We start from the raw sequence: 14,401 nt of genomic DNA on the forward strand, positions 1-14,401 counted from the left end.
ATCTTTCGATCTGAAATCCCTTTTTCTTTGTGCTCCAGTTTTCCAATTTTTCTCTGTGATGTCTTGAGTATGGCTGACATTACACCAATAATACAATATTAAATAGACATGAAATTATCTTATGCCAGGAAGTTGTGTTGTCGGGGAAGAGAAGGAAAAACTCAGGCTCACTGGTAGGAAGCAGGGAGTTGAATCAGTGGGACAAATGATTGTTTATAAATTACACCAAGCTGTTTTAAAAAAAATTAAACTCTTTGTAAAATAGATTCAAAAAAAACTTTTTTACTATCATTTTAGTCAGATATTTTTGCTCCTGACCTTTCTCAAAAGGAAAACAAACAGGTGAGACACAAAAGTCTGGAGTTTTCTCTGGGCACTATGACCTCCTCCCACAGTCTGAAAGCATGCTTCATAGAGATCAAGAAAGGTGTACCACAGGGCTTGGTTCAAGGTCCCATTCTGTTCTCTATTTATTGATTGATTTGTTTTTATTTGTTCGTTGTTTGTGCTAGCTTTCCAAATTTCCAAAAGAAAAAAAAAGGAATGAACAATTGGAGTCAAACAGCATAAATTCATTCTTTCATAATATCTGCTTCTACCAATCATAAATTAATAATGACAAACAAGAATTTACATTATATTTACATTAAGAGCTTGTGTTAAAACTTACCAAATACATCACAAAACCTTTATGCTGATGATACTGTGATTTGCTGCTGCTCTCAGTCAAAAAAAGCAAAAGCTTTTGAGTTTTTACAATATGTTTTTAATGTTGTTTGGTCTCGTTTTAAATAATTAAAAATGTTTTTTAACACAGAAAAAACAAAGGTGATGGTATTTTCATACAAATGTGACACAGGATATCTCTCAAGTACTTCAAATTAAAACTGACAAATCAATTGAAATATTAGACAGCTATAAGTACCATAGTTTTGTACTTGACTTTCTTTTAAATTGCATGTTGCCACTTTACTACATAAACTAAAAATGAAAATTGGTTTTCACTTTGGAAATAAAACCTGTTTTTCGCTCAGAGTTCAAGAAGCTCAGGTAGAAGTCACATTTTTCTTAAGATTTCATAGGGAAATATTCTGTATATGAATACCAGCCTTCAATCACTAAATACTGTATATCTCTGTACCTTGAGGTTTGTAACTAGCTGTAGTCATCTCACTCACTCTGTGAATTATATACCAGAGCAGAGTGGTCTTGTCTGAGCACATGAAGGTACACACTCTGGGTGACTCTGGTCTATAAGGCGCTGCTTGGTTTGGTCCCCTCATATTCATTTTGTCTTCTCCAAAAAACCACCAGTCACTATGCCTTAATTATATTTTTCACCTGCATGTTCCGTCTGTTCGAACTGTCTTTGGGAAACAAACCTTTAGTTTTTCTGCTGCCTGTGCCTGGAACTCTCTTCAAACTCACTGAATGATCTGATCTAACTTCATTTGGATCATTCTGCTCCTTTCTGTGTTCAAAGAAAAAGATTCCTTACAACACTGCTCATGTTTCTAACTTACACTGTTTAATGATGCACCTTTTATTTACTGTACTTTATTAATGTCATGCTGTGCATAACTTTTAAACCCTCTAAATGACTGTCACTTTGTTGCACCTCAGCTTCAACTTTTATATTGTAAATATCCTAAAGTCATCCTTTTGTTTTATATTTACTTCATACTGTAACCTTTTTTATGTGACATGTGCTGCTGACCTGGTCATCCTTGTAAAAGAGATTCTGATCACAAGGGGGTTCACCTGATAAAAGAAGGTAAAAAAATAATTTAAAAAAAGCAAATAAACAGAGTAATTGATGGTTTTAAATCGTACTAGGAAGTGCATATGAGGGATTGTGTAACCCGGTGACGGCCTGGCGACCTGTCTAGGGTTTTCCCACCTTTGCCCAACAGTAGCTGGGATAGGCTCCAGCAACACTTGGATCTCAAAAGGGATTCAGCGAGTTTAGAAGATGGATGGAAGGATGGAAAACTTTTGTTCAAAGTTTCAATGTTCATTTTAAAAGATATTTAAATATATTTCGTTATTTTATGTATTTTTGAATAAATTGAATTTTATGTTATTTTTACATATTTGTAGGTGTTTTATTTTACTTTTGTAAAGCACTTTGAGACTCCTATGTGAAAGGTACTATATAAATAAATCTGCTTACCTATCTAATTTAATTAATTTATAAAATAAAATAAAATGTTAGGGCTGAGAAGAATTATCCCACTGTGCAACTGTCTTTGATTGAAAAAAATGGTACCAACTGCCTTGCTTGTGTAAGACTTCCCCAACAGGTAAACTGACCCAGTAACTTTTGCTTTTAAATGTGCTTCAATCAGGAAGTCAGAAGGTTTTCTTTTGACAGAAAAAGTCGTCTGACCAATCAGCATTTTTTTTTTTTTGGCCTGGATGCATTTCGGCCAAAGCCACGAGCCTCACTGGTTGGATGTCAAAGAACATCCAAAAGTTTACATGATGAAGACAACTTTTCATTTAAGGCTGACGTGCCCAGAGCCCTGAAAATGGATTACATTCATTTTTAAGCTTTTAGACGCTGTTATCTTACTCTGAAGTTTCTCTGTGTATGCTTTGAGAGCATGTTTGACGTGTTTGTGACTTTGATATCACGTCTGAATAAATGATTTTTTGTGAGACCCATGCTGTGGAGCTTTACACCTGAGGTACCAGATCCTGGCAGGGGGTGTCTGGATAAAGCTGCTCACTTCCTCCATCATTACTCAAAGCAAACACTGGCATTATAGTGACACTCAGTCTGTTCCACTGACTGAGCCTCACACGCTGTACTTAGTGCTGCTTTTTATACGGAGTCTTTTCATGTGAAAATTATTTGTCATGAAAAGGAGAAGAATAAAGTTTTTTTTGTCTGCACTCTGCATAAAAAATAAAAAAATTACGAGCCACATCTTCAATTAGTTTTTTTGGTTGTTGTTTTCCTAAAATAACCGTTTTATTTATTTTTTAAAGACACATTTAAATTAATCAGGTTTGTGTTTAACCTTCTTTATTGTGTTGTCCATCTTGTCCTTTATACTTTTGAATTTTCTCTTTCTTTTTTAAAATAAAGTCGAAGGGAGGGAGCTGTCTAGTGAGGCTTCTCAACTTGTTTTCACCTGACCTGATAAGATAAAGGTGTAAAAAAATCCACAGTGTGAGGCATTATATTATAGATATGTCACAATTGTGTTGCATTTGATAGTGATCATTAATTTCACTTCCTAAAATATATTTTTACAACTGTGTGCAACTTTTCAGAAGCCAGGAAAGTAATCAAGTTTAGACTTTTTCATTTTATACAATAATTAAATTATTACAGTTTAATATTTTATTTATGGACAGAATTTAAGTGTGATAGAAACAGTAAATAAAAAAAAACAAAGGTTGGGTGCAAGTTTTGCATAATATAAAAAAAATTCCTTTATTGAGAAAAAAGTGCACAAAATCTGTGTAAATTGTGATTCATTTTTTGAGGATCCTTTGGTTAATCTTTGTCTCCACGTCCCTGTATTTTGACGATCCATCAGACGTTCTTTCTCTGCTCTGCTCTAGTGTCATTTGTTCTGTCAGATCAACGGTCAGAGGTGACTCAGGTTCTGCAGGGCTGTAATTCATCAGTGCACCTGTCATTTTGTTGGAATAACAGGTGGAGGGCAATGGGTGTTGCTGATGGAGGCAAACTGGCATCTATTGGTGTTTATTCCTGCTGTGGCCAAATTATACTGAATGGATCCGCTTCAAAAGAAAAACCGTTCACCAACAATGTCATTATTTTATGGAACCTGTCATCATTTTCGGTAACTCTCCGTATGCATCTCCATTATACAGGCTGTGAGTGAGCGTTAATTAAAATGAGATAATCTGAACAAGTTCAGTGAAAACTGTCAGGATTTTATTCCAATTAATGTTTTGATTTTATGAAGTCTAGAACAATCCGTTCTGACAAACGTTTCCTACAAGCTGACACGCTGCTCACTATTTCTAATTAAAGCTGTTGAACTCTTGTTAAAGTCTTAAGTCTACACATCAAATGCAAAAAGTAAAAAAAACATCTGTTATTAGTGAAACATCTGATGTAGAACCAAAGAAAATATTCAAATTGATCTGAAAAGTCTTGAATATATGCACACACCATCAACAACTAGAAGCAATTATAAAAGACTTAACTACGCTCAATGCTCAAAGTAATAAACTAAACTTGCCTTTTTTATTAAAATGTTATTAATCCCGAATAACCATTTTGATGATTGTTTAATACATATATTGCTGAGACCCCTATTACATTAACATGATCCTTAAAAACCTTTTGTATTCAACTTGGTCCGTGTTTTCTGTCCTGTAGTTCATCATCATTCCACTAGAGGCAGTAGAAGGCCTTTTCCCAACGGGTTATACAGGAAACAGATGCTACGCCAGCCTTTTACCATTATCCAATATACATCAAGACTGACACCATATTGAGAAGAGCAGCAATCAATGACACATGGCTTAGCAGACACAGTAAATTAACCGACCATGCTTCGTTTTGGTCCTATAAAAAGAAAAGACTCAAAAATAAGACCCAGATCATGGTATTAATGCTTTTGTACTACATGCAACTGATAAACGACAAATCAAAATTTCCTAGAAATAAATGTAATTTAGAAATGCATACCTGATGCATGGTTGTGGTGTAAGATTTAATAATAATTGATTTAGTAATAAGATAAGATTTACACTATTAGACCTCTTGGTCCGTGTTTTCTCCAAACATCACAATTGTCATTCAAAATAGACTTCATTTTAAATTTTACTCACATTTTTAAAGCATTCTAGCAGCGTTCTGTTCTATTCCACTCTATGTTGTTCATGAAGGAGGACCAAATTAGTGGACTTGTGGGAACATGTCTGTCCTGACACTATAGGTCATAAGTTTAAATCTTCAGTCAGCTCATACCAAACATTCAAAAAAATGGGACAGTGAACATTAAGGGGCTGGATGAGGGGTTTAAACCATCATAATGGTTCCTGAGTGTAGCTATGTCTGGATCAAACTTGAAGAAGAAATTCTATGAAAGGAACTTTAGTTTTATTTTCTGTCCAAATGATCACTATTTGCATTATTTTGTTTTCTGTTGGTACTCGTTTCAGTTCCATCAGTTTAGTTTCTTTGTTATGCTTCTGCTTGATCATGTTTTCATTTTTGTCAGGTTTCAGTTCTGCAAAGCTTCAGGTAGCAGGTTTTCTAAATGCTGTTTGCTGTTCCTCCTTTCGGGTGGCAATGAGGATGTTTTTAGTTTTCTCTCTGTCCTCTAGCTTGATGCTGTCTTGTTGACCTATATTTGATGGGGTAATCTCCATCAGTTATCGAGGTTCTGTTCATCTCTCTGTCGTGATGAGAACACCAGCTTTGCATTTCTAACTTTCACAGTTGCTTTTGTTGCTGTCAGGAGTCCTCACTGTGTCCATTCTCTCAGTCAGTTTTGGTTCAATTTTCAAAGTTTTGTTTGGTTTATTTTCTTCTTTTTTTTAGATTTTACAAAAATTGTTGCTAAATTATTTCTATGAAGTCTGTCAGTGGTTTCTTGAATTTGGACCGCACATAAACCTCATTCAAATCAGTTGGGCATCAGTCATTTGTTCTGGGATTTGGTTTGGTTTCATACTGGATGCAGCTGCATGTTCTGTGATTGAACCAGATACCACAGCCTGAATATTTTTGACGATTTTAATTTTAAACAAAGTAGGAGGAGCTGGTTATCTCCAGCATTGTGCATTTGAGTTCTCCCCCAGCTTCCGTTTCTAAGAGTGTTTTTTTTTTTTATGTGTCTCAGTTAGACATAGTGTGGTATTGCATTTCGAGAGGAGCATTCTTCCTCTTTCTTCTGTATTTAAAGTTTTTTTTTGTTGCAACCAAGTAATTCGTGTAAGTCAGAGTGAGATTTTCCATAGAGAAATGAAACATGGGCACTATTGTTGTGACATCTTGTTTCCTTCTTTTGTGCAAAGTTGTCTTTTAGTGCAATGTTTTGTTTTTTCTGAGACAAAGTGTGCCCCTAGAGACAACAAAAGTGTGGTTTCCCTCCAGGTGTTTGTGCACTAAACGCTTAGTTTTATTCTTCGAAAAGAGGAGAGAAAGTGAAAGGAAAAATATGTTTATTTTAGAGAATTATTTTCTTGTTTCTTGTCTGCTTGATTACCTGAAGCAGGTGTTCTACTAATACTAACCAGCAGGACTATTGACTTTAAGGTCTGAATTTTGACCCCTACTTATTATAAAAAAATGGGAAAATACAACAAAAACAAAGTTGGGGACATTTTTTTGGAGTAATTCATAAGAAAAAGTCGTGTCAACACCAGCCAACCCATAGAAAGGACTCCTGCTTCTTGTTCTCCCTCATTTTTGTGCTATTTTGGATTCCAAGAACCTTATGACAAGAAGAAATATATTTTCCTGTAATCAAGTGATTTCATATGTGGTTGTTTGCAGGAGTTGAATTTTCTTTTGTGCTCTGGAAAATTGCCTATTTTCCCTGATTCCCATCTGTTGACAGGTAATCCTCCATATAGACACAGTTTGCAGAAAAACATTTTTTTTTAGGAGGTAATGAAAAAACATATATCTTGCTTCATTTTATATGTAAAGTAATCAAATGAAACTCAAACAATTATTATAAGTGTAAATAATATATTAATGTGGGAAATTGAATGTATTTAAAAGTAAATCAATATAAATATACAAAAATAAAATAGAAAGGACATTGAAAATAACTAACGCAGAGATGTTAAGTCCACATGAATATAAATGTTCTCAAAAATAAAAAAGTTAATGAACCCTTTGACACCTGAGATGTGACGCCTAAATAACACGCTCTTCATCTGTTTCTACTATTACTATGAAGTAGTTGATTCTGACGAGGACAAAAGGGACTTTTCATATTATTAAGTGTTTCATAACAGCATTTCAGCAGCTTGTAGGGCTTGGACATCTGGAAAACAGGCAGGGTGGTAGCTCTCGAGGACCAGGAATGGGCAGCCCTGCTCCGGATCAACATATACAATATATATATATACACTAGTGTTTCGCTTATCTTATGTTCAGTGTGTTACAAAGTGTTACATAACAGTGGAATGTGCGTACAGCTGCTGAGCCCAGCTGCCTCTGCTGTAATGATCCTATAGCATCAGCTGATGCGTCTCTCACACAACCCACATCTGTGCGACACCCGCTCGCTCGGACACACGCGTCCAAACAAAGATGACCTCACTGCACATCCAAACGTGACTGTGGTGCCTGCAGATCCTCCCATCTGTCCCTGAAATCCACAGCCCCAAGCAGAGGTCCTTCAGCCCTCCGTGGAGTGAACCAGAGAGGTCAAGGGTGTCCTGAGAGTAAGCTGGGAAGGAAGCCTTTAAGGGAGGGGGGGTCGCAGTGTAAAGCAATGCGAGGAAGGAAGGGAGGGAGGGCTTATCTGTCCAGATGAGCAAGCATATCTTCGTCAAAGTGAATTAATTCAGCGTTCAGAAGTGGCGTGCTGCTCGAGAATGGGTGCTTCTGCCTGAAGATGGGCTGTGTCATCCTCCCCCACTAGAAATGATATCCATCTCTTTGTACTCTATAATTTTCTTCCCGCTTCCCGTCTTCAGCTCTGTCTCATCGGGGATCTTTTTGAAGTCTAGAAACAGCAGGAAAACACAGAAACTGAACCCAATCTTGTGTTTTTTTACTAAATAAATTCGTTTATCAGATTCAGTGTGTTATCTTGGCCTCCTTTATTAAAGGAGTTTTAACTTTACATGCAAATAAAATACTGAAAAAGGCAAAATTTTATTTAAAAAATGCAAATTTTTCTAAGCAGGCAGTAGCACTAAAAATAAAAATATTTAAAAAACAGGGATCTCATATATTTACAGTTAACTCTGAAAGTAATGAAATGCATTTAGAATTAAAAACATTTATTTTAAGAAAAAAGTTCATTTTTATCTCTTGTCAGCCTCCAGGAAGATTTTAAGGTCAACTGCAGAGTTCTGTGATATTTTTGTGAACTTGGATGATTTTCTGTGTTTGCTCCACAGAATTCAAGGCTTCATCCTTCTCATTTTACTGCAACGTGGAGCTGCCATTTTTAAGCAAAACATTTCAGTTTTTGAGGTTTGACCTTAACAGAGAAGGACCTGGTCACAAAGAAATGAAATAAAATGCTTAATTAAAGGAAAGGTGTGACGCACTAAAACTTTTTGCGAATATTATTCATAGTTTGCAGCTTTTTTCTATTAACATATCTGCAAAAAATAAAATTAGCCACATTCAAGCTATTTTTATATTAATTTGCCTTTTTAGAGTGGATGGAGAGGGACAATGAAAGGCCTTCAAAATACAATACACATTTGATCAGCAAATGCACTTATATTCAAACCGCTGTTGTAGGGATTTTTTTTTAAGCAACGGAGAAGTAAAAACATTTTGTTTACCAAAGAGAGAACAATCCTGAGGCATATTTTTGCATTTTGCCAAAATCTTTCTGTCCTTGTTGTTACATAAAGAATCCTCTGTGCTTAAAATATTGTGTTTTGTAAAAATGTCAAATACTTTAGGACTGGATTGATAAAATTGATAAATTGATCTCAATAGATTTAAGCTCAATAGATCAATAATCAATCTATAAAAGTAGAGATTGATCTAGCTCATAAAAAAGTCTGCTAACTTGATGCTAATGTATAATGGGATTTCCCATAGGATGGCTAATGCTAACGCCAGGTCAAAATAAAAATGCATTTCTGACTAAATTAACATCTTTATAAACTCACACTCATGAATTTCCAAACTCTTTCAAGGAAATATTTCCTTCCAAACTCACTTGAAGAAATGATTGCTTACTGGTGATGACTCGTTCCAATATCGCTGAAAAATGGCGACTGAATTAACTTCATGTTGTAGGAGCTGGAGGTAAGACGTTTTCCATGAATGATGTCACACTCACTCTTTTCAGTTCAGATTTATGTATTTATTTATTAATTTATTTATACATTTTTGCCAACAAGTCAAAGCCCATTGGTAGGCAAATCCACGAACTAAAATCACAAAGTTTTTCCAAGTTTTACAAACATTAAAAGACAAGATTTAAAGGTGCAGGAGTCAGCAGTGGAGAATTCAAATGGACAGGAGAAGATAAGACGTTTTTTTTTTTAAATGCAAATATGACAAAATGTGCCAAATTTGACAGTTAAACACGAGCAAATAGAACATAAAAAACAGCTTTTCAAGTGGTTTGCTGTGGCACACGGATAGGACAAACATGTGCTAACATAAAGAAAGGTTGTCTCAGTAGTTGCTTGTTACTCTTGTTGGTGATTTAGCTTATGTGCAATTCAATCTTGCAATCTAATTATGAAAGTATTCAAGGTTCAAATTCTTTATAAACCAGCTGAACAGAGGCTTTTATAAGAATGAATGAGTGTTGGTCTGTATGGGGGTGTCATTTCCAAGCTTTTTCCTGAATAGTTTTCTCTGTTGCAAATGTGTTTACTGCATTTCATCAATAGATGAAAGTAAATGCAAAGAAAAGGAAGAAAAATCAATAAATTTATCTGTTTACAATCAGAATGGAGGAGGTGTTAAGGGTCAGAAATTCACCAAGTGTGGGATTGAGAAAACACTTGCAAACACACTGTGCTGGAGAGAAAAAAAAGGCAAAGATGGACGAGTTTGATGAGGGAAAGTAAAAATGGATTTTACCAAAATGGATTTGTGTAAGATCATAAAAAAGCAAAGGTTGTGAATGTGAAGAAGAAAAAAAACTAATAGAAGTGAGATATTGATGCCTTGTTTCACATTTTCAGAAAAATAGAAAGGATGTATAAGAAAAATGCATTTTGCACTTTCAAAAATCAATTTTCTCTGCATGCTACGATGCAGTTTAAAATACTCAGATTTCTTAGTGATTTCCCTGTAAAATTACACATAAATACCAAATGGAAAAGTAAAAATCGAATGGAAATGCCAATTTCTTAAGCAAAAATTTTGCCTAACACATTTAATTGACGTTTTTAGTTTAAATTTAGGTACATATTTAGCTTTAATATAAAATAGCTTGAATTTAAGGTTATAAAGCATGCTAAAACAGCAACAATTTTCAGATCTGGCAACATTTTGTAGTTTCGAGCATCTGAATTCTATAAATGTATGTGCAGTCTATCCGGTATATTTCCGTCTGAACGCAGGTGGCGGCCAAACCCAGCAACAGACTGATAGACATCCCTGAGGCGGTGCTGCCAAAATGCGGTTACTGTTTATGAAGTGGCTGAGCATCTCATGTCCTGTTAATTTTAGAGCTTCTCTGTGAGGTTTCACACTTTATCTTGAGCTTTGTGGTTTCAGGCAGAAAGCCTAATTACTAACTTCTCTAAGAAAGATGGTCTTTTGTTTTGCTGGAAACTCATTTAGAGATCCCTAAAGACGCAGAGGAAGACAAAAACAAAGTGACAAGAGAGGAAATGTGCAGCTTCCTGTTCCTTTCAGGAGGAAGTTTGACCCAGACAGACAGTGAGTTAAAGGTAAAAGGTCTCAGACTTTGTTCCACAAAGAGGCTGATTGCTTGTATTTTTCAGACACAATACTTTGGAGTGTGGCAACTTTCTTGAACTAAAGGACAGTCAGATAAATAAACACTTGAAGTCACTTATTTTTCTCAAACTGTGTGCCGTCTCAGCTGGAGCTTTGTGTGTTGTCCATTTTTCAGTCTATAAATTGATCCTAAAAAGAAAATAGGGGCATTGCGTACTTTAAAGAGCATGTTATACTTTTTCTTGTGCTGAAAAATACTTTTTTCCACCAAGTGCTAAGATTAAACATAAAAAGAAAACAGTGTGTGTGTGTACGGATGTAAAAAAAAGGAGATAGGCTACTGCTCTGTTTACCCAAAAAAAACTCTTAATGGTCACTGAAATAACTAATTACAAATATAACAGTAAATAACACTTGACTGAATATAAACCAGTAAAAATCACGCATTGCTTTTTATTTTTTTAACAGCTTAACAGACAAGCAAGATATATGGCACTGCTTGTGATAATGCAAGTGTGAATGCTGAATCCGAATGCTCGCTATATGTTATCCAAATTCATAAAACAAGCACACAAAAAACTGGAACAAAATTTCTAATTTTGTCAAAACAGCTAGCACAATGCTAACATAACAGCTAAAGGCCAAATTAGTCTAAAAAAACTGGAAAATATCTCATTTAAAAAAAAAAGAATGTCTAGTTTTGCCAAATTAGCTAGCACAATGCTAACAGGTTAGCTAAACGCCAAATTGGTCAAAAAAACAGTAAAATATCTAATTTTGAAAAAAAGAGACAGCTCGCATATACTAAAATATTAGATAGACTTCAAATTAGCCAAAAAAAAAACGTCTAAGATGTCTAAGTTGATGTCTAAGTTTGCCAGAACAGCTAGCATAATGCTAAAATATAACCTACATCCCAAAATTTGTTTTGTTTGTTTTTTGCCAAAGTAGCTAACATGTTCCAAAAATAAAAGCTAAATGCCAAACTGCCCTAAAAACCCAGTAGTTGCTGAACATTTTTAAAGTTTGAATAGTTGCTGAAAGTGCACAAAGTTTTTTAAGGATATGAGAAATTTCTTATTTATTTGCTATCGGGCATATGTTGCCCAAAATTTCAAAAACTATAAAGTTTATAAATACCCAAAATGCAAGCAGTTATGTCCTGAAAGAGACAAGTTTTGATACCAAAATCGCTGATATGGTTGAAAAAGTGATTACGTTTTTACGTACCAAAAATCGTATGGAAAGGAGCAGGAGAATCACTAATGCTTAGTAAGAATTCACACAATTAAAGACCCACTACAATGAAAATTATATTTTTGGTTTCTAATATATTATTATTGTACCATTTTTGTCATGATAGAGGATATATACAAGAATTTAAGATTAAAACTATATTTTTGAGTATTTCTTTATTTTAAATCAGCATAAATCAGCAGAAGATGATAAAATGTAGTTTAAAAATCTTCCAACTCCATTCTGATGCATCCACTTGCACACAAATAGATGAAATAGATTAAACAAGTGTATTTGGCAATGACCATTAGACCATCTTAAAAAAAACCATTTATAGAGGTCACCAGCCAAAAAAAAGTTGATTTAGGGTTTGGTGACCCTTTAAGAGGAAGTAATTGGTCTGACAATGACAGTTTTAGCTTCTTCACTTTGTTTTATTGGCCAAAACGTTTTGGTGTCACTTTCCTCTTGCACAGCAGAATCCCCCATTTGGTGTCCAGCTCACTGCATCCAGACGAAGATCCACGGAGTGTGATCTCTGTCAGCAAGAATTTCCCTAAGATTGTACACCAGCTGAGATAGTTTGAGGCTTTTGTGCTCTCCATCAATAATAATACCAACCCTCATGCAGAAATAGAGTGCAACAAAAGGTCAGAATTGATTTTTGTATTGTTTTTTTTTTTTACAGGGAACTTTAGCTGTGCATGATGATTAGATAGATTGAAGGCGTGTCCTGCTGCGTTCAGCATCTGCTCCACTGCCAGCTGATTCTGAAGGATTCTGCATGAAGATCATTCAGGATATAAAATAAACCACAACCTCAATCAAACATGCATTTTCATGAACATTATTTTATAATGTTATAAGCTCGGTCATTTTTGAGGACTTTAATTCCTTTTCATCTACCCCATCTAATGTTGTTTAGATGACTTTTTGACATTAGCGTTTGATGGCTGGTTAAGACATTTAGCCAAAAAAAAACAATGATGTAGTTGGACATCATTGAAGAACACAGATCTGGACAGTTTTGGAAGACATTTTAATCATGCACCCACATGTAAAAAAAAAAAAAAAATCACTAAAATCACATCGCCAGACCAAAAAAAATAAATAAATCATGGATCTCTGATAATGTTAAAGGGCTGGGCAAAACGTGGAGGTGGGCCGGATCTGGTCCGCGGGCCATAGATTGGGTACCCTTGGTATAAAGCACTTCACGGAAGGAACCGGCCTCTGCTTCACGTGGGATGGTTACTTCAGCAAAGTGCGTTAATTTCTGATAATGCACCCTTCTTCGAGCATTATCCCTTAAATTATCTTTTCTGTCAACTAAGTTTATAACACCCAAAATCTAACCTTCTGAAAATACATGACCAGCACTGCATGAGCAGAAACATCACTAAAGGTCTAAGTGGTCTTTGCAGAAATCCTGCTTAAATACATAATTTTGAGGCATTGCTTTATATAAGAGCTGTAAGAAAAGAAATTTGCATCTTTCAATTGCAGTTTTCTAAAATAACCTGCAGAGAAAAAAAAAATATTCTGTGAATTTGGTTTTATGCAGGCAGTCACTTAAAAAGGTTAAACTCAGGAGATGTTCACATTCTTTTTATGGTCATGGCCAACATTGATTGGCAGTCAAAAGTTAAGTGACTTTATTTGTATTTTAGATTTAATAAAATAATTCCTCAGGTTTTAAACACAGTTCATTAAAATAATGTTTTTGAGTAGAATTCAGGAAAGATATTCTAAAGTGTTTTATTCATGGGACACACAAAAGGGGAGCTTTTAAAAAAAAGAAAAACTGAATCACGCTGGCCTCTTACCCCCCAGCGGGAGTTTGGAGCATGATTGAACAATATGAAGACTTTTTTGAGGAGCTTTTCTTTTCTGAGAGAATGTGCAAAGACACTCCAGTAACTCTGTGCTTTTTGAGTGTCATGGTAAATCAAGTATGATGTAACACATCTATTTATGGTCAACCTGTTGTTGACTTCAAGATCTCCTGTAATTCAATGTGTTTTATTCCTTTAGAGAGGCTGGCAATTTTACAGCTCTTCAAGCTTCCTTCTGCAGGTAATCATCATCTGTATTTGGCACTTTCCTTAAACTCGAAAAATGAATGAAGAGAAATGGAAAAGAAAGGCAAAATGCTAAATTATAAGCATTTTTTTTTATTTTAAAACTTATCTGGCTTTGGAAATTATCTTTCACTTTTTATCCTTATATTCCATACAAACTGGTATCTTGGGTGTCAAACTCAATCGCACAGGCGGCCAAAATCCTAAACACACTTAGGCTGCTGACTGAACAGGATAAACATTTATTGAACACACTAAACTTTAAATATATAAGTTTTTTTACATTAATATGAATAATAAAAACGCAGTAATATTAGTCCAGAATAAACAACTTAAACCTTAAATAACTTTTAGTACATTACTCTCCATAAAAATATATTTTGTAAAAATTATACAAGCTAGAAACAAGCGCAAGCTAACATTGGGCCATTAAAAACAACAAAATAAAATGACCTTGAAAGGGAAAGTGAATGAGAGTCTTAACATTTCACAATAATATTTTATTATAATTATATAT

Source organism: Oryzias melastigma, linkage group LG16, assembly GCF_002922805.2.
Source record: "Oryzias melastigma strain HK-1 linkage group LG16, ASM292280v2, whole genome shotgun sequence".
Taxonomy (NCBI): Eukaryota; Metazoa; Chordata; class Actinopteri; order Beloniformes; family Adrianichthyidae; genus Oryzias; species Oryzias melastigma.